Raw genomic sequence first — 25910 nt, 5'->3', positions numbered from 1 at the left:
TGATTTGCACTTCTCTGATGATCAGTTATGTTGAGTTTTTTTTTTTTTTTCATTTGGTTGTTGGCTGTATGTATCTCTTTTTTTGAAAAGGGTCTGTTCATGTCCCTTGCCCACTTTTTAATGGGGTTGTTTGTTTTTTTGTTGTAAATTTGTTTAAGTTCCTTGTAGACTCTGGATATTAGACCTTTGTCAGATGCATAGTTTGCAAAAATTTTCTCCTGTACTGTAGGTTGTCTGTTTACTCTATTGATAGTTTCTTTTGCTGTGCAGAAGCTCTTTAGTTTAATTAGATCACATTTGTCAATTTTTGCTTATGTTGCAATTGCTTTTGGCATCTTCATCATGAAATCTTTGCCCGTGCTTATGTCCTGAATGGTATTGCCTCAGTTGTCTTCCAGGATTTTTCTAGTTTTGGGTTGTACATTTAAGTCTTTAATCCATCTTGAGTTAATTTTTGTATATGGTGTAAGGAAGGGGTCCGGTTTCAATTTTCTGCATATGGCTAGCAAGTTATCCCAGCATCATTTATTGAATAGGGAATCCTTTCCCCATTGCTTGTTTTTGTCAGTTTTGTTGAAGATCAGATAGTTGCAGGTATGCAGTCTTATTTCTGGGTTCTCTGTTCTGTTTCTTTTGTTAATGTGTCTGTTTTTGTACCAGTACCATGATGTTTTGGTTACTGTAGCCCTGTAGTATAGTTTTGAAGCAGCGTGGTTGTCTGGGGTAATACCCAAGGTTCATTGCCTCATGACAAAGAAACCAAGGACACAGATACAGGTGAAGTGAGGTTAAGAGAGGAGGTTTAAAAGGCCAAAGAAGGAGAAGAGAAGAGCTCTCTTTCCTGCAGAAAGAGAGATAGGTGCTTGAGTGGGTCTTCTGGCCCGTGGTGGAGTTCTTGTTTTTTGGTTAGGATTGCCTTTTTGGTTAGGATTGCCTTGGTCATTGGGGCTCTTTTTTGGTTCCATATGAGTTTTACAAGAGTTTTCTCTAGTTCTGTGAAGAATGTCAATGGTAGTTTAATAGGAATAGCATTGAATCAGATTGGTTTGGGCAGTGTGGCCCTTATAACAATATTGATTATTCCTATCCATGAGTACAGAATGTTTTTCCATGTCTTTGTTTCATCTCTGACTTTCTTTGAGCAGTGATTTATAGTTCTCTTTGTAGAGATCTTTCACCTCCCTGGTTGGCTGTATTCCTAGGTATTTTATTCATTTTGTGGCTACTGTGAATGAGTGTTTGTTCCTGATTTGGCTCTTGGTTTGACTGTTGTTGGTGTGTAGGAATGCTAGTGATATTTGCACACTGATTTTGTATTTTGAGACTTTGCTGGAGTTGTTTATCAGCTTAAGCTTTCGGGCTGAAGCGATGGGATTTTCTAGATATAGGATGATGTCATCTGAAAAAAAGGATAGTTTGACTGCCTGTCTTCCTATTTGGATGTCCTTTATTTCTTTCTCTTGCCTGATTGCCATGGCCAGAACTTCCAATACTATGTTGAATAGGAGTGGTGAGAGAGGGCATCTTTGCCTTGTGGCAGTTTTCAAGGGGAATGCTTCCAGCTTTTGCCCATTCAGTACGGTGTTGGCTGTGGGTTTGTTGTGTAGATGGCTCTTATTATTCTGAGGTATGTTCCTTCAATACCTAGTTTATTGACAGTTTTTGACATGAATGGATGTTGAATTTTATCAACACTTTTCTGCATCTATTGAAATAATCATGTTGGTTTTGTTTTTAGTTCTTTTTATGTGATGAATCACATTTACTGATTTTTGTATGTTGAACCAACCTTGCATCCCAGGGATGAAGTATACTTGATCGTGATGGATAAACTTGTTGATGTGCTGCTGGATTTGGTTTGTCAGTATTTTGTTGAGGATTTTTGTATCAGTGTTTGTCAGGGATATTGGCCTGAAGTTTTCTTTTTTGTTTTATCTCTGCCAGGTTTTGGTTTTGGTATTGGGATGATGCTGGCCTCATAGAATGAGTTTGGGAAGAGTACCTTCCCCTCAGTTTTTGGGAATAGTTTTAGTAGGAATGGCACCAACCTTTCTTTGTATCTCTGGTAGAATTCAGCTGTGAATCTGTCTGGTTTGGGGCTTTTTCTTGGTTGGTAGGGTATTTATTACTGCTTCAATCTCAGAGTTCATTATTGGTCTGTTCAGGGGTTCAGTTTCTTCCCCACTCAATCTTGGGAGGGTGTATGTGTCCAGGAATTTATCCATTTCTTCTAGATTTTCTAGTTTATGACAGCACAATCTTAATTCTGATCCATCAGTGCCCTATTAAAACTCAGAAGCTGTAGGCAACCATGGTGAGCATGGGAGCCATTCACTTTGCTGGATGAGGAACTTTCTGATACTTAAATATGAGGAATGTGCTGAGTATTAGTGGAAGGCCTTTATTTTTATTTGTTTATTCTTATTGATTTGTTTTTAAGAGAAAAGGTTTCGCCCTGTCACACAGGCTAGAGTGCAGTGACACTGTCATAGCTCACTATAGCCTCGATCTGTGGGGCTCAAGGATCCTCCTTCCTCAGCCTCCCAATTAGCTAGGACTATAGGCCCGTACTGCCATTCTCAGCTATATTCTTTTTAAATTTCCTTTTTGTAAAGATGGATCCTCCCTGCATTCCCCAACTGCTCTTGAACTCCTGGGCTCAATTGATTCTCTTACCTCAGCCTCCCAAAGTGCTGGAATTACAGGTGTGAGCCACTGTGTCTGGCTGCTGCTGCTGCTGCTGCTTTTTTTTTTCTTTAAATAGTAGTTTACAGATTTGTTTTGAAAGACAGTTTGCTAAAATGTCAATTAGTATCCCTAATGAATAAGCACTACTCCTTTTTACTAATTGTTCTTGTCAAGGGTGGTCTGAGCTGGGTGTAGTTATTGAGATTTGGAATGTGTATATCTAGGTTCCATAACATGGTCTTGAGAGGCCATGGAGCGGGAGTACCACTGAGCACTTACCAATAATTACATCTTCACTAATATTAATAATAGTTAACATGTGTTCAGTCACTACTTATCAAATTCCTGCAAGTTTTTGTGTCTGTTTTATGGGTGAGGAAATTGGAGAAGTTGAGCCCACAGATAGTAAGTAGTAGAGCAAGGATTTGCTCCAACCTCACACCATGAAGTCACACATTGGCCTACACAAGAATTCTTTGAGATTGATAATACTATTTCCATTTTACCTTTGAGGAATTTGAGACTTAGAATTAAATGACTTCAGCTTAGGTCATTAAAGGTCACAGAGTTAATGAGAAACCATATGATCTGAAATCGACATTCTTCAATGTTGCTCCTGTGTAGGCTTGTCCCACACATTTCAGGACATTTAGCTACTTGGACCCACTCACTAAATGCCAGTAGGGACTCCGATGACTGGGCTGTCTAAAATTGCCCCCACATAGTTCTAATGCCTTCTCCTAGGTGTCATATTTACATTCTTAAATTCAAAGCTTGTCTTTTACCCTTATACTGTATCATCTCTCATGGCAATTTTTTAATCAACAGTAATCAAACTTCACTCTAGCTCATAATTTAGAATATTAGGAATAATTATAAATGCAAATCATTTTAATACAGAACCACACATAAGAGTAGCGTTTCATCCAACTCTCTGTTTCGTAGATTAAAACTCGCTATCTCTAAGACCCAGAGATGACAAAGACCTTCTTAAAGTCACAAAGCAAATTGATAGCTGACTGGACTTACGTCGTATCTCTGAACTTGAGGCTAGGGCCATTTCTTCGCATTACCAGTTTGCTTCAGGCAGATGTATTTGACTAAGCCATGTTTATTTTTATTTTTTATTTTTATTTTTTGAGACGGAGTCTCAATCTGTCACCCAGCCTAGAGTGCAGTGGCGCGATCTCGGCTCACTGCAACCTCCATCTCCCAGGTTTAAGCCATTCTCTTGCCTCAGCCTCCCAAGTAGCTGGGATTACAGGCACCTGCCACCACACCCAGCTAATTTTTGTGTTTTTAGTAGAGATGAGGTTTCACCATGTTGGCCAGACTGGTCTTGAACTCCTGACCTCATGGTCTACCCGCCTCAGCCTCCCAAAGTGCTGGGATTACAGGCGTGAGCCACCGTGCCCAGCTGTCATGTTTATTTTTTAATGAGTGATTTTGACCTTTCAAAGGGAAACGTTTGGAGGGTTGATGTAGTTGAGTTGAAACAGCACCCCATGGAACTGCAGAACAAGTTCGTGGCTATGTTGGAAAAGCTATTTCAAACATGGTCTTTCCCTTAAGCAGTTTTATACTGCTGACAGAACTGGATGCTTACATGAGACTGGTCACTTTCACCCTAGCAGGTGTTGGTGAATCAGGCTTCCCCCAAATTTAAGTAAGTTAAGAGGCAGGTTGAATAATATCACCTGCATTAATCCTGAAGGTTCCCATGGAGGGAAAGAATTTATGGTGAATGAAAAATGTTATCGTTTGAGAACATTCACATGTTTCAGATAATTTGTTGAGTGTGTCATGTGGAAGATGCAGTTGTAAGTTCTGTGGGTGAATTGGCTATATATTTTGCTTATTGCTTACGGTGCTGATGGTCTCAAAACCCTTTGTGTATTTTCAGTGAAAGATAACTTAAAAGATTACTCCTTATGCCCACTTCAATGATTAGATGATTGTAGTGTCCACTCTGTAGAATCGTGCTGGAGGTTAGTTTTGGCAAACACATCCTCTCTCTTTGTTTGACACTTCCAATCTCATTTGTTTAATATTATGTCTGTAGAATATGAATATTTTTTGGAACATATTTAATGAAGAAGTTTATTCATTATTCAGAGAAGATCACCAAATGATTATAGCTTTTAAAAAAGCATCTTTAATCTCATGGAATTGCTTGGGCCTGAAATTTGGATCATAATCAGTGAGCTGCAGAGCTTGAGGAAACTATGACCAATACAGAAAGGTCTCCTGATGAATGATAGGAGAGCATTGGCAGGTGTTGGAGAAACCTCAATTATCCTGATACAAATTGAGAGGCGTTGAGGGATTTGCGTTTCTTACTGACTATGGGAAAAAGAAGTTAATTGAAGCTGTTGACAAAGATTTTCCATTAGTGATTCAGAAATCATAGAAGTTGTTTTGAAATTACCCAAGCATAGTAATGGGAAAATAATTTTTTCTTTCTTCTTCTTCTTTATTCTTATATGGGGAATGAGAATGTTACTTGGGAAAAGTCTGGATTATTAACTCATTTTGTAGACACCTATATTGATGTTATGTTTCTTTGACTTTTATGAAAGAGAGACCACTGATTAAAAAGCCTGATATTAGAGAATTTCTTCAAAAGAATAAAACAGATTTAGGGTATATGCTGGTGGTGTTTATTCTGATTTATGTGCATATCATCTGTACCCATAGCTGTGGCATATTACTGTAATCAGTGTTCCTTTTTTTGGATATTTACATAGATATTTTTATTTTTATTTTTTATTATACTTTAAGTTCTAGGGTACATGTGCATCAGTGTTCTAATGATGACCTTGTCTCGAGAAGACTATATGAAATTGGGTTCTGGAGGCTCTTGTTTAAAAAATCAGGAAATGGGCTGAGCACGGTGGCTCACACCTGTAATCCCAGCCACTTTGAGTGACTGAGGCAGATGGATCATTTGAGGTCAGGAGTTCAAGACCAACCTGGCAAACAAGGTGAAAACCTGTCTCTACTAAAAATACAAAAATTAGCTGGCTGTGGTGGCAGGCACCTGTAATCCCAGCTACCTGGGAGGCTGAGGCAGGAGCATCGCTAGAACCCGGGAGGTGGAGGTTGTGGTGAGCAAAGATCACACTACTGTTTCCCAGCCTGGGCAGTAGAATGAGACTCAGTCTCAAAAATAAATAAATAAATAAATAATAAAATAAAATATAAAAATAAAATAAAAATCAGGAAATAGCCTCAAAAGCATGTTTAAGGAGATGAGAACATTTTCAAAGAACACTATTAGTGAAAATAATTATAAAATAGTATGCATATTAGGCCTTCAATTGGGCAAAACCCAACTATGTTTTCTAAAATTTGGCAGTGAACCTGAGTAACTCTTCTATTATAAGGAAAAACCACTTCAGCTCTCAACAAAACAGTGAATTAGCCATCTCTCAAAGAATGGACTTGAGGACAGGGACATAAATGTGGAAGAATATTTAATAGTTTAAGGACCTAGAATACATTCATGTGTTCTGAAATGAAAAAGATTATGAGGTAGTATATATAGTTGTAAATTTATAAAATGAATGACTTTATTAGGTAAGAAACATACGAAAAGTATGAGGCATAAAAAATGTGTACAAAATATGCCGAAGTGTTTAAAAGAATATGTAAAAATTATACAGAAAGTAAGCATTTATTTATTTGTTCATTTGTTTATTTTAAGTTCCATGGTACATGTGCAGGATGTGCATGTTTGTTACATAGGTAAATATTTGCCATGGTGTTTTGCTGCACCAGCAACCCATCACCTAGGTATTAAGCCCAGCATGCATTAGCTATTTTTCCATCTGTTCTTTCTCTCTCCCCCGACTTCCCCTGACAGACTTGGTGTGTGCTGTTCCCCTCCCTGTGTCCATGTGTTCTCATTGTTCAGCTCCCACTTATCAATGAGAGCATGCAGTGTTTGGTTTTCTGTTCCTGCATTAGTTTGCTGAGGATAATGGCTTCCAGCTCCATCCATGTTTCTCTCCCTCCTTCCAGCCTCTACCGTTTGATAGGCCCTGGTGTCTGTTGTTCCCCACTATGCGTCCACGTGTTCTCATCATTTAGCTCCCAATTTTAAGTGAGAATATGTGCTATTTGGGTTTTGTTTCTGCATTAGTTAGCTAAGGATAATGGCCTCCAACTCCATCCATGTCTCTGCAAAGGACATGATCTCATTCCTTTCTATGACTGCATAGTATTCCATGATATATGTGTACCACATTTTCTTTATCCAGTCATCATTGATGGGCATTTAAGTTGATTCCATGTCTTTACTATTGTGACTAATGCTGCAATGAACATATGCGTGCATGTGTCTTTATAAGAGAATGATTTAGATTCCTTTGGGTATATACCCAGTAATGGGATTCTTGGGTCAAATGGTATTTCTGGTTCTAGATCTTTGAGGAATCACTACATTGTCTTCCACAATGGTTGAATGAATTTACATTCCCACCAACAGTGTAAAAGCATTTATATCTCTCTGTGGCCTGATCAGCATCTGTTGTTTCTTGACTTTTTGATAATCGCCATTCTGACTGGCCTGAGATGGTATCTCGTGGTTTTGATTTGCATCTCTCTAATGATCAGTGATGTTGAGCTTTTTTTCATATGTTTGTTGGCTGCATAAATATCTTCTTTTAAGAAGTGTTTGTTCATGTCCTTTGCCTACTTTTTAATGAGGTTGTTTGTTTTTTCTTGTAAATTTAAGTTCCTTGTGGACTCTGGTTATTAGATCTTTGTCAGATGGATAGATTGCACAAATTTTTTCCCATTCTGTAGGTTGTCTGTTTGCTCGGATGATAGTTTCTTTTGCTGTGCAGAAACTCTTTAGTTTAATTAGATTCCCTTTGTCAGTTTTTGCTTTTGTTGCAATTGTTTTTGACATTTTCATTATGAAATCTTTGCTTGAACCTATGTCCTGAATGGTGTTGCCTTCTTCGAGGGTTTTTATAGTTTTGGGCTTTACATTTATGTCTTTAATACATCTTGAGTTAATTTTTGTATTAAGTGTAAGGAAAGGATCTAGTTTCAATTTTCTATATATGGCTATCTCAGTTATCCCAGCATCATTTATTAAATAGGGAATCCTTTCCCCTTTGTTTGTTTTTGTCAGGTTTGTAAAAAATGAGATGGTTGTGGAGGTGTGCTCTTATTTCCGAGTACTCTATTCTGTTCCATTGGTCTATGTGCCTGTTTTTGAGTTTGAAGTTGGGCAACATGATGCCTCTAGCTTTGTTCTTTTGCTTGTTTTTGTTTTATTGTTTTTGAGACAGAGTCTTGCTCTGTTGCCCAGGCCAGGCAACTTGCTCTGTTGCAGTGGTGGGATCTTGGCTCACTGCAACCTTCGCCTCCTGGGCTCAAGTGATTCTTGTGCCTCAGCCTCCCAAGTAGTTAGGACTATAGGTGTGCACCACCCCATCTGGCTAATTTTTGTATTTTTAGTAGAGACAGCATTTCACCATGTTGGCCAGGCTGCTCTCGAACTCCTGGACTCAAGTGATCCACCTGCTTTGGCCTCCCAAAGTGCTGGGATTATGGGTGTGAGCCACTGCACCTGGACATGCTTTGTTCTTTTTGCTTAGGGTTGTCTTGGCTATATAGGCTCTTTTTTTGTTCTATATGAATTTTAACATAATTTTTTCCTAATTCTGTGAAGAATGTCAATGGTAGTTTAATAGGAATGGCATTGAATCTGTAAATTACTTTGGGCAGTATGGCCATTTTAATGATATTGGTTCTTCCTATCATGAGCGTGGAATGTTTGTCCATTTGTTTGTGTCCTCTCTGATTTCCTTGAGCAGTGGTTTGTAGTTCTCCTTGAAGAGGTCCTTCACTTCCCTTGTTAGCTGTATTCTTAGGTATTTTATTCTCTTTGTAGCAATTGTGAATAGGAGTTGTTCATGATTTGGCTCTCTGCTTGTCTGTTGTTGGTGTATAGGAATACTAGCGATTTTTAGACATTGATTTTATATCCTGAGATTTTGCTGAAGTTGCTTATCAGCTTAGGAAGCTTTTGGGCTGAGACAATGGGGTTTTCTTGATATAGGATCATGTCATCTGCAAACAAAGACAATTTGACTTCCTCTTTTTAAAATTTGAATACCCTTTATTTCTTTCTCTTGCATGATTTCCCTGCCAGAACTTCCAATACTATGTTGAATAGGAGTGGTGAGAGAGGGCATCCTTGTCTTGTGCTGGTTTTCAAGGAGAATGCTTCCAGCTTTTGCCCAATCCGTATAACATTGGCTGTGGGTTTGTCATAGACAGCTCGTATTATTTTGAGGTATGTTCTTTTAATACCTAGTTTATTGAGAGTTTTTAACATGAAGGGATGTTGAATTTTATTGAAGGCTTCTTCTGTGTCTATTGATATAATCATGTGGTTTTTGTCTTTAGTTTTGTTTATGTGATGAATTATCTTTATTGATTTGTATATGTTGAACCAGCCTTGAATCCCAGGGATGAAGCCAGCTTGATCATGGTGGGTAAGCTTTTGATGTGCTTCTGGATTCAGTTTGCCAGTATATTCCCTCAGTGTTTCGAAAAGGATTTTATTTTCCTTTGCTTATGTCTGAAAAGGATTTTATTGTCCTTTGCTTATGAAGCTTAGTTTGGCTGTATATGAAATTCTGGGTTGGAAATTTTTTTTCTTGAAGAATGTAGAATATCGGCCCCCAATCTCTTCTGGCTTTAGGGTTTCCACTGAGAGTTCTACTGTTAGTCTGATTGACTTCCCTTTGTAGGTTACCTGGCCTTTCTCTCTGGCTGCCCTTAACATTTTTTTCCTTCACTTTGACCTTGGAGAATCTGAAGATTATGTGTCTTGGGGTTGATCTTCTCCTGGAGCATCTTAGTGGTGTTCTCTGTGTTTCCTGAGTTTGAATGTTGGCCTGTCTTGCTAGGTTGGAGAAGTTCTCCTGAATGATATCCTGAAGTATGTTTCCAACTTGGTTCCATTCTTTCCGTCTCTTTCAGGTACCCCAATCAGTTGGAGGTTTGGTCTTTTTACATAATCCCGTAGTTCTCAAAGGTTTTGTTCATTCTTTTTTATTCTTTCTTCTCTAATCTTGTCTGCCTGTCTTATTTCAGCAAGGTAGTCTTCAAGCTCTGATATTCTTTCTTCTGCATGGTCTATTCGGCTATAGATACTTGTGGTTGTGCTGTGAAGTTCTCATGTTGTGTTTTTCAGCTCCGTCAGGTCATACATGTTCCTCTCTAAACTGATCATTCTGGTTAACAGCTCCTGTAATGTTTTATCATTGTTCTTAGCCTGTTTGCCCTGGGTTAGAACATACTCTTTTTAGCTCAACGAAGTTTGTTATTACTCCCCTTCTGAAACCTACTTCTGTCACTTCATCCATCTCAGCCTCAGCTCAGTTCTGTGCCCTTGCTGGAGAGGTGTTGTGATCATTTGGAGGAGAAGAGACACTCTGACTTTTTCAGTTTTCAGAGTTTTTGTGTTGATTCTTTCTCTTCTTCGTGAGCTTGTCTATCTTCAATCTTTGAGGCTGCTGACCTTTGGATGGGGTTTTTTGGGGTCTTTTTTGTTGGTGTTGTTTTTCTTGTTCCTTTCTGTTGGTTTGTTTTTAACAGTCAGGCCCTTCTTCTGTAGGCCTCCTGTGGTTTACTAGCGGTCCACTCCAGAATATTTGCCTCAGTCCCTCCCGCACCTGGATGTGTTACCAGTGGAAGCTGCAGAACAGCAAAGATGAGTGCCTGGTTTTTCCTCTGGGAGCTCTGTCTCAGAAGGGCACTGACCTGATGCCAGCTGGAACACTCCTGTGTAAGGTGTGTGGTGACCCCTGTTGAGGCATCTGACCCCGTCAGGAGGCACAAGACGAGGGAGCCTCTTAATGAAGCGCTCTGGCTGCCTCTTGGTGAAGTGGGTGTGCTGGGCTGCAAGGAATCCCCTTGGTCCAGGCTGCTCAGACTCTATCCAGACTGCCTAGAATCTTTAGAACCAGGCAGGCAGGAAAGATTAAGTCTGCTAAACTGCAGAGACTGCGGCCACCCCTCCCCATGGGGGCTCCTTCCCAGGGAGATCAGAGTTTTGTTCATAAACCCCTGACTGGGGTTGCTGAAATTCCCCCAGGAATGCTCTGCCCAGTAAGAAGGGATGGATCTGGGTCTCACCTAAAGAAGCAGTCTGACCATGATCTGCCACAGCCACTGTGCTGTGCTGTGGGGAATTCCTGCCTGTCCAAACTGCCCAGTCTCTCTAGCACTGTCAGGGGAAAACAGATGACTAGGGCCTCAGTGATGGTGGCTGGCCCCCGCACAGGAACTCGGTCATCTTAGGTAGTCTTCAACCTGCTGCCACTGGCCACAACCCAAGAGGCCACTGAAAGTCTGCACAGCTCTATGTGTGTTTGGGACTCAAGGCCTGGCCTTGGTGATATGGGCTCACAAGGGGATCTCCTGATCCATGGTTGCACAGATCTATGGAAAAAGCATGGTTTCCTGGGCAGGGTAGCACAATCACTCAATGTCTCCCCTGGCTGGGGTTGGGAGTTCCCCTTGCTGTGTGCAGCTCCTGGGTGGACCATGGCTCCACCCTGCTTCTCCTCACTCTCTGCGCATCACACCAACTACCTAGTCAGTCCCAATGAGAGAATCTGGATACCTCAGTTGAAGGTGCAGGATTCATTTGCCGTTTTCATTCCGCTTGGTGGGAGCTGCTGACCACAGCTGCTTCTAAGCAACCAAGGAAGCATTTATTTAGCACTAACTGCCAGGATATTCTTGCTGCTTAAGATATACCTCAGTGAATCGACTGCTTAATACTCTCGTTTTCTTTAAGATCTAGCTCAATGTCATGTGGACCATGTGGACCAAAACCAGAAAGCTTTTGCTGAACTACCAGTATGGGTGAGGTACTCTCCTGTGAAGTATCCTCTCATGTAGTACTCACTGCATGAGTTACGTTCCTGTATACTATAGGCACTCATCCTTCTTTCTTTGTTTTAGGTTGAAAATGTCATAAATAACTGTGTTTAATGAGAAAGAAGAACTAATAGAATGTAAAAGGTTGAAGAGATATAAAAGAAAGATAATTAATGAAATTAGTTTTATAAAAATATTCCTAATTAGAGTCCTTTAAATGGGATACTCCTCAGAGGCCCATAAATTTTTGTATGGTTTTATAAAAGAAATAGATTCCTTCTAAGATGTACTTCAATTGTAGAAATCAATAAATACTTGTGGTGTTGCTGTTTTATCTATGAGAAATATCCATACATACATTAAAGGATGTATCCGTATAATGATGTATATATAAAAAGAAGGTATACATCAGTGAATCAAAGATTTTTCCCTTGGTGGTGCACTAAAAGAGACCAGTAAGAAATGTTTCAAAATGTAAGTGCTTTTGACCAAGGGCAAATTACAAATTATGTGTAATTTTTGTTGCCTGTGTTTGTGTCTTTATTTTCTAAATATTTGTCAATGAAATCTATTACTTTTGCAAACATGGGAAAAGTAAGAAAAAAGTATAATACAGTTCAGAAAGGTTTTCACTTACTGAAAGAGAATATAAAACTTTAGCTCAGAAAGTCACTTTTCTGTTAACTAGACAGTTAAGTCTCCAATATATTGTTTGATAGCCAAGAGTTTAGCTAGATTTCTGTTTTTACTTGGGACTCGTAAGGGACACAATGCTTGGTAGCTCATAGTTGTTACTGCTTTAATCATGCAAATCTAGGACATCAGGGCAGTGAGTGAGTTTATGAATGATTCTTGGGCACCTTAGATCATACTTGCTAGTAAGGTCCTCTTTGTCTCTGCGTATGACTGACCTGGATGGACACTTATCTTTTGAATGAAGAATATACCCAATGGAGAGAACCCAAGAGCCAAGCAAGTGAATCATTTTCACTAGGACATTAATTTCTAAGGTGTAGTCCTTGGAGTTCTGGAGAGCAAAAGATGGTGCATTACTGGAAATTCACTATACTTATTAACATATTTAAGGCTGGAGAAATTCTGGAGCAAAGAACCAAAGGTAATTGCATCCAAAGAAGGGTTTTTAATGAAATGTAACTGGCATCTAGGAACTGGTTGCGGGGTGGATGGTCCCTGAAAAGAAAGGTTGGAAACTGAATGGGAGAAAGAGGGAACTGATCTTACTGATCAAGGTGGTTCTTATACAGGTATGGGAGTAACATGAAATCTTTAATTCTCCAAATCTAAGTACACTATGTGGTTGCAACAGGGGCAGTTTTACATATGTGTGAAGCTTGAAATGGTTTCCTAATTGAATAGATTGTTGTAGCTTTGAACAATTGTGTTTAAATAACATTTTTGTAAAATACAAAAATAAATTCCTATTTTAAATCTCAGTAGGAGACTTTTATTTGCAAGAATCTTTATGATTTCTGCTGTGTAAATCCTTTGTGTAAATGTATTTTTATGCATCAGGTTACTTATATAAAATAACTTCTCTGTTGATTTTTAGTTGATAGGTTTTCTTATAACATTTAGAAAAATGAATGATACAATTAACCTCCTACTCACTGATTCTGTAAAGAGAAATCATTTGACTCTATTTTCTTTTTAATGTCTATAATATTTCTTTTAAAGAAGTCTTATCAAGGGATGGATGGGTAGAGAATCCTAAGCACCTATTTTGGGGAGTTGAAAAGTTTCGAGGATTTAGAAATTTTTGCTTACAAATACATGCGTTACTTTGCTAATTTAGAAGTATAGCTATTTAGTTCAGAAAACTAAGATAAGGTCATTATTTTGGGGACAAAAATATTTTATTTCTTTTTTTTTTTTTTTTGAGACGGAGTCTGGCTCTGTCGCCCAGGCTGGAGTGCAGTGGCCGGATCTCAGCTCACAGCAAGCTCCACCTCCTGGGTTTACGCCATTCTCCTGCCTCAGCCTTCCAGGTAGCTGGGACTACAGGCGCCCGCCACCTCGCCTGGCTAGTTTTTTGTATTTGTTAGTAGAGACGGAGTTTCACCATGTTAGCCAGGATGGTCTCGATCTCCTGACCTCGTGATTCGCCCATCTCGGCCTCCCAAAGTGCTGGGATTACAGGCTTGAGCCACCGCACCTGGCTATTTCATTTCTTAATAGATGGAATCCCTTTACTTGGTTATGTGTTCCAGCTGTCTTCATTGTATGGACCTGACTGGGTTTTCAGCTATGTTTTTTCACACATGTACCATCTTCTACATCCATTTACTTGAATTTTACTTATATTATATCTGTTAAGAAGCAAATTCATGACATTCATCTATGCAATTAAAATTCAAAGCTGTCCATCAGTTGTTACCCACTGATGTACATAACAGACTGTCAATGTAACTTGCTTTACAAGTGAAATTGTTGTTATGTCATTACCATTTGTTTATTACCATCTGTATCACTCTGTTTGATTTGCATGATCTATGTATTAGCCTGCCCTCATACTGCTGTAAAGAACTACTGGAGACTAATTTATAATGAAAAGAGGTTTAATCAGCTCACAGTTTTGTAGGCTGTTCAGGCTTCTGCTTCTGGGGAGGCCTCAGGAAACTTACAATCATGGCAGAAGGAAAGGGGGAATCAGGCACATCTTCACATGGCTGGGAAGGGAAAGAGAGAGAGGGAGGAGGTGCTACACATGTTTTTAGCAAGCAGATCTTGTGAGAACTCTATCATGAGACAGCTCTAGGGAGATGGTGCTAAACCATTAGAAACTACACCCGTGATCCAACCACTTCCAGGCCCTACCTCCAATATTGGGAATTAAAATTCAGCATGAGATTTGGGTGGGGACACATAGCCAAAGCATATCATTCTGCCCTTAGCTCCTTCCGGATCTCATGTCCTTCTCACATTTCAAAACACGATCATGCCCTCCCAACCATCCCCCAAAGTCCTAACTAATTCCAGCATTAACTCAAAAGTCCAGGTCCAAAGTCTCATCTGAAACAAGGCAAGTCCCTTTCACCTATAAGTCTGTAAAATAAAAAACAAGTTAGTTACTTCCAACATACAATGGGAGTACAGGCATTGGGTATATGCCCCCATTCCAAAAGGAAGAAATTGGCCTATAGGCCCCATGCAAGTCTGAAACCCAGCAGGGCAGTCATTAAATCTTAAAGCTCCAGAATAATCTCCTTGGCCTCTGTATCTCACATCCAGGACACACTGATGCAAGGCGTGGGCTTCTAAGCTTTGGGCAGCTCTACTCTTGTGGCACTGCAGGGCTCAGCCCTTGTGACTGCTTTCATAGACTGGCATAGAGTGCTTGCAGCTTTTCTAGGTGCTCGATGCAAGCTGTTGGTGGATTTACCATTCTGGGGTCTGGAGGAAGGCAGCCCTCCTCTTGCAGCTCCACTAGGCAGTACCCCAGTGGGGATTCTGTGTGGGGGCTCCAACCCTACATTTCCCCTCTGCACTACCCTAGTGGAGGTTCTCCATGAGGGCTCTGCTCCTGCAGCAGACTTCTGTCTGGACATCCAGATGTTTCCATATAACTTCTGAAATCTAAGTGGAAGCCCTCAAGCCTCAACTTTTGACTTTTGTGCACCTGCAGGATTAACACCACATGGAAGCCTTGATGGCTTCTGGCTTACACCCTCTGGAGCAGTGGCCTGAGACTTATCTGGACCTTTTTAGTCATGGCTAGAGCTGGAGTGGCTGGGATGCAAAGAGCCATGACCTGAGGCTGCACAGAGCAGTGGTGTCCTAGGCCTGGCCCACAGAACTATTTTTTCCTCCTAGACCTCCTGGCCTGTGATGGGAAGTACTGCCACAAAGGTCTCTGAAGTGCTTTGGAGGCATTTGCCCTGTTGTGTTGGCTATTAACATTCAGCTCCTCTTTACTTAAACGAATTTCTGTAGCTGGCTTGAATTTCTCCTCAGAAAATGGTTTTTCTTTTCTACCATGTCTTCCCTGTCTTCTTCTGAGCGCTGCAAACTATTCCAACCTCTGCCTGTTACCCAGTTTCAAAGTTGCTTCCACATTTTTGGGTATCTTTATAGCAATGCCCTGCTTCTCTTATAACAGTTTTTTCCCTTCCCTTCCCTTCCCTTCCCTTCCCTTCCCTTCTCCTTCCCTCCCTTCCACTTCTCTACCTTCCCCTTCCCCTTCCCCTCCCCTCCCCTCCCCTCTCATCCCCTCCCCTTCCCTTCCCTTCCCTTCCCTTCCCTCCTTTTTTTATTTTGAGACAGAGTCTTGCTCTGTTGCCCAGACTGGAGTGCAGTGGCACAATCTTGGCTCACTGCAACCTCTGCCTCCTGAGTTCAAGTGACTCTCCTGCCTCAGCCTCCCAAGTAGCTGGGATTATAGGCATGCGCCACCATGCCTGGCTATTTTTTTTTTTTTGTATATTTAGTAAAGACAAGATTTTACCATGTTGGCCAGGCTGGTCTTGAACTCCTGACCTCAGGTGATCCGACTGCCTCGGGTACCCAAAATGCTGGGATTACAAGGTGTGAGCCACTGCACCCATCCCCTATTTTCTGTATTAGTCTGTTCTTGTACTGCTGTAAAGAACTACCTGAGACTGAGTAATTTATATAGAAATGAGGTTTAATTGGCTTAAAGTTATGCGGGCTGTACAGGCTTCTGCTTCTGGGGAGGACTCAGGAAACTCACAATCATGGCGGAAGGTGAAGGGGTAGCAGGCACATCTTTACATGATTGGCAGGAGAATGGTTGGGGAGATGCTACACACTTTTTAACAAGCAGATCTGGTAAGAACTGTGTCATGAGATTGCACTGGGGGGATGGTGCTAAACTATTAGAAACTACCCCCATGATCCAGTCACCTACCACCAGGCCCCGCGTCTAAAACTGGACAATTCAACATGAGATTTGGGTAGGGACACAGAGCCAAACTATATCAACCTGGCTTCCAAATAACATGGACTGGTTATTCATAGCCTGATGAGTTATGTATTTACCATTAACTGTAAACAACAAATACCTTTCCAGATGTTATAATGGACTGATTTTTAAAATGGACTGTTACTGCTAAAGAGTAATTTTTGAAAGGTTAAAAGTATATTGCATGCAGATATAAACTGAACATATATCAAAGGTTCGTTCAGTTCAGTTAATGAGGGGATTAACTAAGGTGAATTAAAGGCAAATTTGAGGAACTGAAAACCCCCCAGGAATGCTGAAATGAATATATCAATATATAACACAGTTGGTTAATATCCATGGAGCAATAAAATGTAATGTTTGGGGTTATCTTTTCTTCCAGGTAGAAATCAATCATATCTTTACTGGACAAAATTTATTTACATTGCTATGGACAAGAATTACTTGGAATTACTGACAGTGAAATGGAAAGTTAGTCAAAAGTGCATAGCCTTATTGACGTGGATGTTCTGGAAACATACCTAGGAATCTCTTTTTCCCATTTCTCAATCTTGGACAGTTTTTTCTGATATCATTTAAAAAATGCTTCTGGAGCAGTTTTCTTCATTGAATACTCACAATTTTAGACTCTGAGATAAATGCTGTTTTAATTTATGTTAAAGCCTGAATGATAAGAGTGTTTGTATTTCCAATATTTTATTTTGTTACCATGCCCCCTGCTCCCCAAAGTGGAGTATTGACAATGTATGGTTAAGGTTGTAGCATCATTTCTGATCTAAGTGTTTCCTCTAATGACTAAAAGGATAGCACTCTCTCTGCTTCTTAGTTTTTTTTTTTTTTTTTTTTTTTTTTTTTTTTTTTTTTTTTTTTAACTAAGGGAGAGGCAGGGCATTGAGTATAACTAAGTATTTTAAATGAAAAATAGAGCAATCAACAGTATGAAAAATTCTAATATTCTGTGTACCTATGTCTAAAATGAGATAGCCTTATGAACTGACTCATCTTAAGAATTTTTGTAGAAAAATTTGTTAGTTCTAATTATGAATTTAATAGAATGAGAATTCATCATGTGACAGCTAAGGTAGTGGAGAATGTTTTCCACCACTGTCCAAACACTGCCCACAGAGAGGCTTCCTTTGTCTCAGGGTGCCTGTACTGAGATTATAAACCATTAAAAGGACTTAGAGAGGGTCTAATAAACAGACCTCACTTTGAAGGTGAAGAACCAGAAGTCCAGAGGAGACAATTTGAAAATAATAAAACTCCTTTTTATTTTTTTTAAAACAAACAAACAAACAAACCTGACTTCAGATTGCTAAGTGATGTAAGCTGTTTCCTCTAATTATCTAAAAGAAGGTGATTTTGTTCTTACTAAATATGTCAATGGTAGGTCTTTACATAAGATTTTAACTTAGGTTGCTATCATAAGCTCTGTCTTTTGGTGGCAAAAACCAGGTCACTCTCACTCCAGAAGAGGGTTCAAAATGTAGATCCCCTGAAACCTCAGGTTGGGAACTGGCTTCAGTCCAGTACTTGCTTTCTGTGGCAGACTTGGCCCATGATGATTGCCCTGAGCTTAAGTGTTCCTCTTGACCTTTCACCATGACATCTAACTGGCAAGTTCCTTCAGGGTTTAGTTCCCGCAGCGGCAAAGCTGATTGACTGAGTTCATCATTTTAGCAAGTAATCAAACCCAAGCCACAGGCTTCTGGCCAGCTTCTGAATGGCTCTCTTTGGGTCAGGTGTTCTTTCGGGTTTGATCAGCTATGGCTGTGTGCTTGTGGAGTTGTGTCAGGTGATAGAAGATGGCAATTGAGAGACAACTGGGCCTGAGAATGTGGCAGAGTCCCCCAGAAATGGGAGTGGGTGAACAGATACTCTGAAATACGTCTACTACAAATCCAGTTTGAATAAATTAGTTTATTCTTGGTTAAAAACATTTCCTGTAATCTGCATTGTAATTGGGTTTTATATTTAGTCTGTTTCTATATTGGAGTAAACTCGAAGTTTTTTATTGGTCCATTTTATTCTTATTTGCTTGTCAAATTTTGCCTCTTTTAGAAACACAGAAGACAGGTTTTGAGACTTGGAAAGTTTATTATGATAGCTTGGTTTTGACAATTCATGTTGAATTTTCTTTTGAAGCCATAATGTTCCTTCAAAGTATTTTAAAAGGAAATTAAGAAAGTCTCCTTGTCCTGTGAATTCCTTTACTTTTCAATAGATATTTATTCTCCACAAATTCTAAAAAGAATCCAAGTTCAAAAGGCAAGGCATTTAGTTTTAAAAATATTTATTAAATTGTTGGATTATGTACTGTCTGTTTGGGATATGACATAACCCATCCTTGTGGGACTTTCTGACTAGTTAAGGAGAGAGTATTACTGTTCCAGACAGAGGCTGCTTGGACCACAGTAGATTAAACATAGTGTAGAGAACTATTTTTTTTTTAAGCATTAACAGTTCTATTTAGTTAAACTAAACATGTTAGTATTACTTTAGTTAAACATGTTGGTAGTGGAATAAGGCTGTGTGAAGACGGTTTTAATGGAAATTGTATTATATTCCAATATCATGTGGTGGTAATTACCTAATTCCTAATCCAGATTTTATTGGATCATATTTCCATTGTTCTTTCTAAGCCAGGTGATGGGAATGGATTAACAGTGTGGGGAGCAGGATAGAGGAAGGGCATTACAGGGAACTGCAGGAGCAAATACTTGGCAATGAATAACTCTTTTGAGGGTGGGTAGTAATCTAGTCTTGAAAATAATGACTGGTGTGGAGAAAAGGGAACCCCTGTGCACTTTTGGTGGGAATGAAAATTAATACAATCATCATGGAAACCAGTATGGAGATTTGTCAGAAAACCGAAAATAGAATTACCATATGATTCAGTAATCTCACGTCTAAGAATGTAGCCAAAGAAATTTGATCTGAATGCAGAAGAGATATGTGCACTCCCATGTTTATTGTGTCACTATTCACAATAGCTCAGATATGGAAACAACCTAGGAGTCCATTATCAGATGAATGGATAAAGAAAATGTGGCATATACACACTATGGAATACTATTCACCCTTTAAAAAGTGGGGGCATTTGCATCAACATGGATGAACCTGGAGGACATTATGTTACTACATGATTCACATATATGTAGATTCTTAAAAAGTCAAACTCACAGAAGTAGAGAGTAGAATGGTGGTTACCAGAGGCTGGGATGGTTAAGGGGGAGAAGGGATGGGGAGATAAACTGGAGGAATAAGTTCAAGAAATCTACTGTAAGGAATGATGACTGTAATATTAATAAATAATGCATCATAGATTTGAAAATTGCTAGAAGAATAGATTTTACATGTTTTCACCACAAAAAATAAGTATGTGAGGTGATAGATGTGTTAGCCTGATTTAATCTTTCCACATTGTAAATATATGTCAAAATACATCACATTATTCTCCATAAATGTATACAAGTATTTGTCAAATAAAAATAAAATTAAAAAAGAAAATAATAAATATAGAAAGTAAAGGTGGTCTTGACAATAACTGAGAAGATCAATTTGATTTAATTGGTAACACAAATATGATATGATTTTACTGGGTGCTAACCAATGTCTGTCTTATATACTGAGAACTCATTAAACACAGACATGGTGTGACTCTTGCCCTTGACAAAGCTAGGATTAAATCACGTAGAAGATTATTTTGGTACATCTGTGGGTAAGGATTTAAAAACAAACAAAACTGCTCTCATTTTGTTTGTTTTTAGTAATGCTCTACTGTAGGCAGGGCATTACTGACGTGGCCCTTGATAACAAGTCCTGTGATATAGGAAATTATTTCTTCAATTTGTGAATTTCTCAGTGAGAGTTCTGGGAACCTCAGATACTGCTGGGCAACCTGCAAAAGCTAAAATAGGGATTGAGATTTGTATTTGGGGAGGGAGGCATAATTTGAAGATTTATTTTGAGTAAACTCTGTGTTTGAAAGATCCTTTTTTATATCTCATACACACTAATTGCACCAGTAAACCAGGAAAAGTTTTTGCCAGTCTCATAGGCTTGTTTCAAAGATTCAAATGAGTTACCTAAAAATATCAGAATTGTGTCTGGCCCCTACCAGGGAAGTGTTTGTGTTGGTTGATGTTGTGCTTTAGCTCAGTGTTATGACTCCCTGGTACCACATAGAAATGTAAATACTGATTTACGTGTTTTTTTTCTCCTTGCTAAACTAAGCTCCTTCAGGGAAGCTGCTCTTTCATCTCTATATAATCTCACCTTCTTGCTCAATAAATGTTTGCCGAATGAAAGGATAAAGTATCTCTTCTTTTCTGCAGCATTAAGCGAAGGCACTTGGTCACTCTTTCTGGGAAGGTGAGCGGAGGTGTTGTTTGCTTTGAGGTCGTGCTTAAAACTGGTTTAGTTTCCAGTCTTTGACCAGTTATGGTCCATGAACTTATCTCACCATTGCCTGGAGCATAGTTGCTTTCACTCTTTATCATCTTTTTTAGTAACTACTTCCTTAAGGGTGTGTGGTATATTTCTTTGGAATTTTTATCTCTCATTAAATCTCTCATTTAGCTCCTACAGTTTTAGTAGATTGCAATCCGTAAGTCTGTTCCTTCCTCCTAGGTGAACCTGTTATTCTAAACTCTATTCAAATGCGTTTTACAGGAAAAGGGAAACTGGTTTGAGAGGCCAGTTTGGAAGTTGCTGAACTCCCAGGGTAGTTAATGGATGGTTTTTTTTATTTTTTGTTTTCTTTTACATCTCAGCCAGCAGTTTCAAGAGAGGAGCTCTGTAACTTACCCGAAACAATCATGCTTGGCTGTAAATTGAGGCAAAGTTTGAGGAAGGACTTTACCCTTTGCATTACTCTTTTAATCTAGAAAAGGTAAGAAAGCAGTGTAGTGAAGGGAAGATTAAGTCTTTCCTTAAGTGTAGTGGAAAGTCCTCCCTTGTGAAGAGAGCTGATACCAGTGATACCAGCTGCTGGCAGGAAGAAGCTTTAAGGGTGACTGCAGCAAGAGACTTGCAACCTTCAGTCACCAAAGCTAGAGACCATGCCTGGGGCTTTTTGACAGCAGCAGGATCCTGTTTGAGAGATAGTAAAGGTTCTCCTCCAAGCAGAAGAAAGGGCGAAAAGGGTCAGTTAAACTCTGTTTATTGAGAGTTAGATATTAAAGGAAGAAAACACTAACTTTGTATAAAGGAAGAAAACACAAACTTTCTACTTTGGATTTTGTATTCTCTTAAGCCAGGCTCTAATTTGCAAAACATGCTGTTTATGAGTAAGAATGAGAAAGTTTTCAGTGTTTTTACTATTCTAATAAAATGCAGTTTTAGTGGAGTACTCTTCCTGGTCTCTCTATATTATTTATTTCTTATTACACACCGTCTTTCCCCTGAGAATCGACAACTGAACTCTAATAATAGGGTGTGGGACAGGGCTGCCAAAGACGAAGCATGCCTGCTGCAATTTCCACATCGTGTGTCCATAGCGGACAATGGCAGTTGATTTGGGCACTGTCTTCTGGTGTGGTTTCTAGGAAGCCACTGCCTATTGATCAATCAGATTGGCCCCAGAATGGAACCACTGCCCTCCCGCACCCCCAGTCTAAGAGGAAGTAATAAGTTTTGAAAGGGTTGACCCTACAAATGTAAACTTACAAAGTGAGGGCTTGCCAATGCCTTGCAGAATTTTGTGAACTTTAATCTTTTCTTTCCACAACCTTGGTTCTTATGCCCAATTCTTTTTACCCTTTGAACCTTCTCCTACTCCAGTGTGTTTTCCTTGAGAGGAAGTCACAAGCAGTAAACACATAGGAGTTTGAGTATTGCTATACCAGAATTATTGAATAGGAGAAGAGTACCTTATTCTGTACCACACTTCCCCCACCACCAGTATTCTGCATGTCATTAGGTTAATGTCTGCAAAGACTCATGCCATACTTTGCTCAATCCTCAATCGAAAGTTTAGAGCCACAGACTTTTAAGTATAATTGGGTAATTTTTTCCTTAGATGATTTACTGTGCATGGTATGCATTGTTAACTTGCTTACTCATAGAGTCCCAGAAAGAACTTTTTGCATTGTATCTTCATGGCATGTGTCCCCTGAAAAATCAAGCCTGCAGCTTTTACTATGCATTCCATATGCTAGATCCTATAAAAGGAAGATCACCAGGGTGCTCTCAGAGGCTTTAGCAGCTATCCTAAAAAGAGTCCCTCTAGACCTTCTCAAGCCACTCACTGACAGAATACTTACTCCACCTCACAGGAGGAAGGAGTGTCAAGATCCTTTACTCAGGAAGATAGCAAAAGCAATTTGAAACTGGAAAATAGTGAATGGATCAATTTTTATTGAAAAACAGATTCAAGTATATTCATCATCAAGGCACAGTTGTTATGGTCAACACAATAGCCTAAAGGTATCCGACATGTAGTTTGGAACTCTTTCCCATTTCCTCAAAGTTTGACGTTGGACAAATTTGCAACTTTGGACAAGTTACAACATAACCTCTGTTATGAGCCTAATGTCTTCATCTGGTTAAGTAGGGGATTCTAAACCCTTCACCCTCCACCCCTCACCCAACACACACACATAGGGTTCTTGTGGGGTTAAGTATAAAGGTATCTCATGATGTCTCACAATCATTTATTGTCATTGAGACATTACTTTGTGTTCACCAGTGAGGATGTAGGAAGATCTTTTTAGCTACATGTCTTTGTACATGTCTTTGATATATTACATATTGCCTTAAAAGGTAGATATTTTATTTTCTTCCTGTCAAATGGCAGAATGGAAAGTTCCCCTTTTCAACTATGTTCCTATTTTGGCCCCTGCTTTTTGAAAGTACATGTGATAGAAATTAAATATTCATGCAGGTGTGGCATGCCATTTGAAGGTGACACTATCATGGGTTCTTCAATAATTATCTGGTGGTAATTTGCCTCTTTGCATCTGTGGCTATCTCTGAGGGACACTGTGTTCTTCTGATTTCTCCCATTACAGTGGGAAAGCACACAGTGCCATAAAACCAGTTAACATGTCAGAAAATTATCTCTTATGAAATTCAGTTTCTTTTGAAACTTCTTTGATGTACAAAAAGATAACATGGGCCTACTTTACAAGTAACAAAACGATTCCACTTTCTGGTAATTCAGAAGACTTCTTGGGTACTGAATAAATTGATTCTTTTCCTTTAAATGATTTGTGGGTAGGGACAAAACAGCATATTCTGTATTTAATTATAAGGCTTCATTTTCATGAATCTCTCTCTTTTTGTTGATGGTGAATCTAGCGCTGCATTCAAGCTGTAAAGAGGAATAGCATTATTTTACCCACAAACTGTTTACGTCAGACACCATTGGTGATTTGAGACTCAGTATTAGTGTCTGTCAACTGGGGATTGCAAAACAGGCTTCATAGGAATTGGAAGATTAAATGAGATCATACATTAGTAATTTCATCTAGCTTCTAGCACGGACGAGCTTGGTTACTATCTTTATAGGTATTTCTGTACTTATAGAAAGGAGGCCACCCTCCCTCCCCACTCCCTTCTCTCCCCTCTGCTCCTGCCTTCTCCCATCTTATTCCCAGAAGTCCATTCCTCCTGGACAACAGGAAGGCCCTTCCCCTTCTGTTTCTATCATAAACTGCTTCTCTGTCCTTTGGTCTCTGGAGAACTTGCAGGTTGACCTCATATAATCAACCAATCAGCCAAAATTTTTTCCTCAGACACATCAACATCTTTCTGAAATAATACCACTTTGTAGTCTTCAACTACTTGCTCCCCTTTCCTTAAAGCATTTTATTTTTGACCAGATACAGGGATTCTTAGACTCCCAGATAGATTCCTAAATAATTATACCTAGCCCAACAGGCAAAACTAATGTGTGCTATTTGAAGGCAGGGCAGTGTTGACTTTTTGGGAGAGTGATGTTCACTTTAAGAAAATTTATTAAGCCACACAAGATTTCTGGGCTTGCTAATTTTTTAAAAAATTACTTTTTCCTCTTTCTACATGTAGCCTAATTCACTTGTGTATTTTACTTACACAGGGTCATATTTCATTTTTAGCTGAAAAAGTCTTTCATGAAATAAAACGCGGAAGCATTTTTAAGCCTTTAGGGTGATGTGGGTTAGAGTTATTTATAAGCTGTTTGATCATATCCTTATGTATGTGGTCTGTGGTTGTTCCACTTAACTTGCTATTGATTGCATTTTGGTAAAAATGAAAATTTACCCCAGGGTTGTGATTATTATGGTTTAAAAAATACACTTTCTTGCTTCTTTATCTTTTTTATATAGTCAGTTAGCAGTTATTTACCTAAATGGAGAGGAGATAATTTATAAAGGTACATGGTTTTAAAACTCCTGTTATACCATCAGCTGCATTTGGTGTGCGATTTTTTAATTGACATTGGATTTGCATGCTTACTTCTGCTTGGCATTGTCTAATAGAAGCTTACTCTGAATACCATGACAGCCAGAAATTAGTTGGGAATTGGTGAAATAATGCTTTTTCTTTTTCCTATGGATACATAACAAGAAGTGAATAATAGTTAACTTGGATTTTAGGTTTTTTTTCTTATAAGCAGCTCATTGCATGAAGAATGCACTTTAATTTACATATTACTTTCTTCTAGATTGGAAGGAAGACTGATGAAGAAAAATAACAGCATGATTCAGGTAAATGGATTTTTAAGTTATTTACCTTTTATGCTAATTTATGTTTTCTGTGTTCTCCCAATGAAAGGATCTAAACAAACAATTTTTGTGGGCAACTGGAATATATAAGGAATACTTTGGGGATATAAATGAAATAGTCAAATACATATTACCATTTAATTAATTTAGTTATGTACAGTATTTTGAGCAAGTATGTATTTTATACAAAATGGAGTATTTATAACTAATGCTTTTTTCCTACCCCAGAATAATTTTCTTCCAACTCTTTACATACATATCTGACATCAGTGTCTTCATTATTTGAGTCATATTTTTGAAGCATTCAATATTATTTTCCACAGCCTGTTATCATTTTAGGTGTTTGCAGTACAGCACTTTTGGAATCTATGTATGGCACTATATTTGGAAATTTTATCCCAAGCCTCAAGTAATCATTTGTATAATATTAGGACAGTTGCTGTTTTCATTCTTTCTGTGTAGATGAACATTGAAGATCTCTAGTGTGTAACAATTTGTAGAATTGTTTTCTTAAGTCTTTCTCCCTCCCTCCCTCCTTTCCTTCCTTCCTTCTTTCCTTTCATTTATTTATTTTATTTATTTAGAGGTAATTGCATGTATAATGTTTAAGAATTCAAATAGTACTCTAATAGCCATTCATTGTTTTTTTTTTTTATACT

At 38.9% G+C, this 25910-nt stretch overlaps 1 protein-coding gene across 5 annotated transcripts in view; it reads left to right on the top strand.

The window, feature by feature from the left end:
- Positions 1 to 25910, top strand: part of SGMS1 (sphingomyelin synthase 1) — a 316221-nt gene that overhangs the window by 134073 nt on the left and 156238 nt on the right. For all 5 annotated transcript variants that reach the window (XM_010379633.2, XM_030940475.1, XM_030940476.1 and 2 more), the window contains one exon: positions 25191 to 25233. The gene's annotated coding sequence lies outside the window, so the exon portion shown is untranslated. The remainder of the gene's footprint in view (positions 1 to 25190; positions 25234 to 25910) is intronic.

The sequence above is a fragment of the Rhinopithecus roxellana genome, chromosome 11 (assembly GCF_007565055.1).
Source record: "Rhinopithecus roxellana isolate Shanxi Qingling chromosome 11, ASM756505v1, whole genome shotgun sequence".
NCBI classification, from domain to species: domain Eukaryota; kingdom Metazoa; phylum Chordata; class Mammalia; order Primates; family Cercopithecidae; genus Rhinopithecus; species Rhinopithecus roxellana.
The sequence above is the reverse complement of the archived record's forward strand: the minus strand, read 5'-3'. Positions and strand labels throughout refer to the sequence as shown.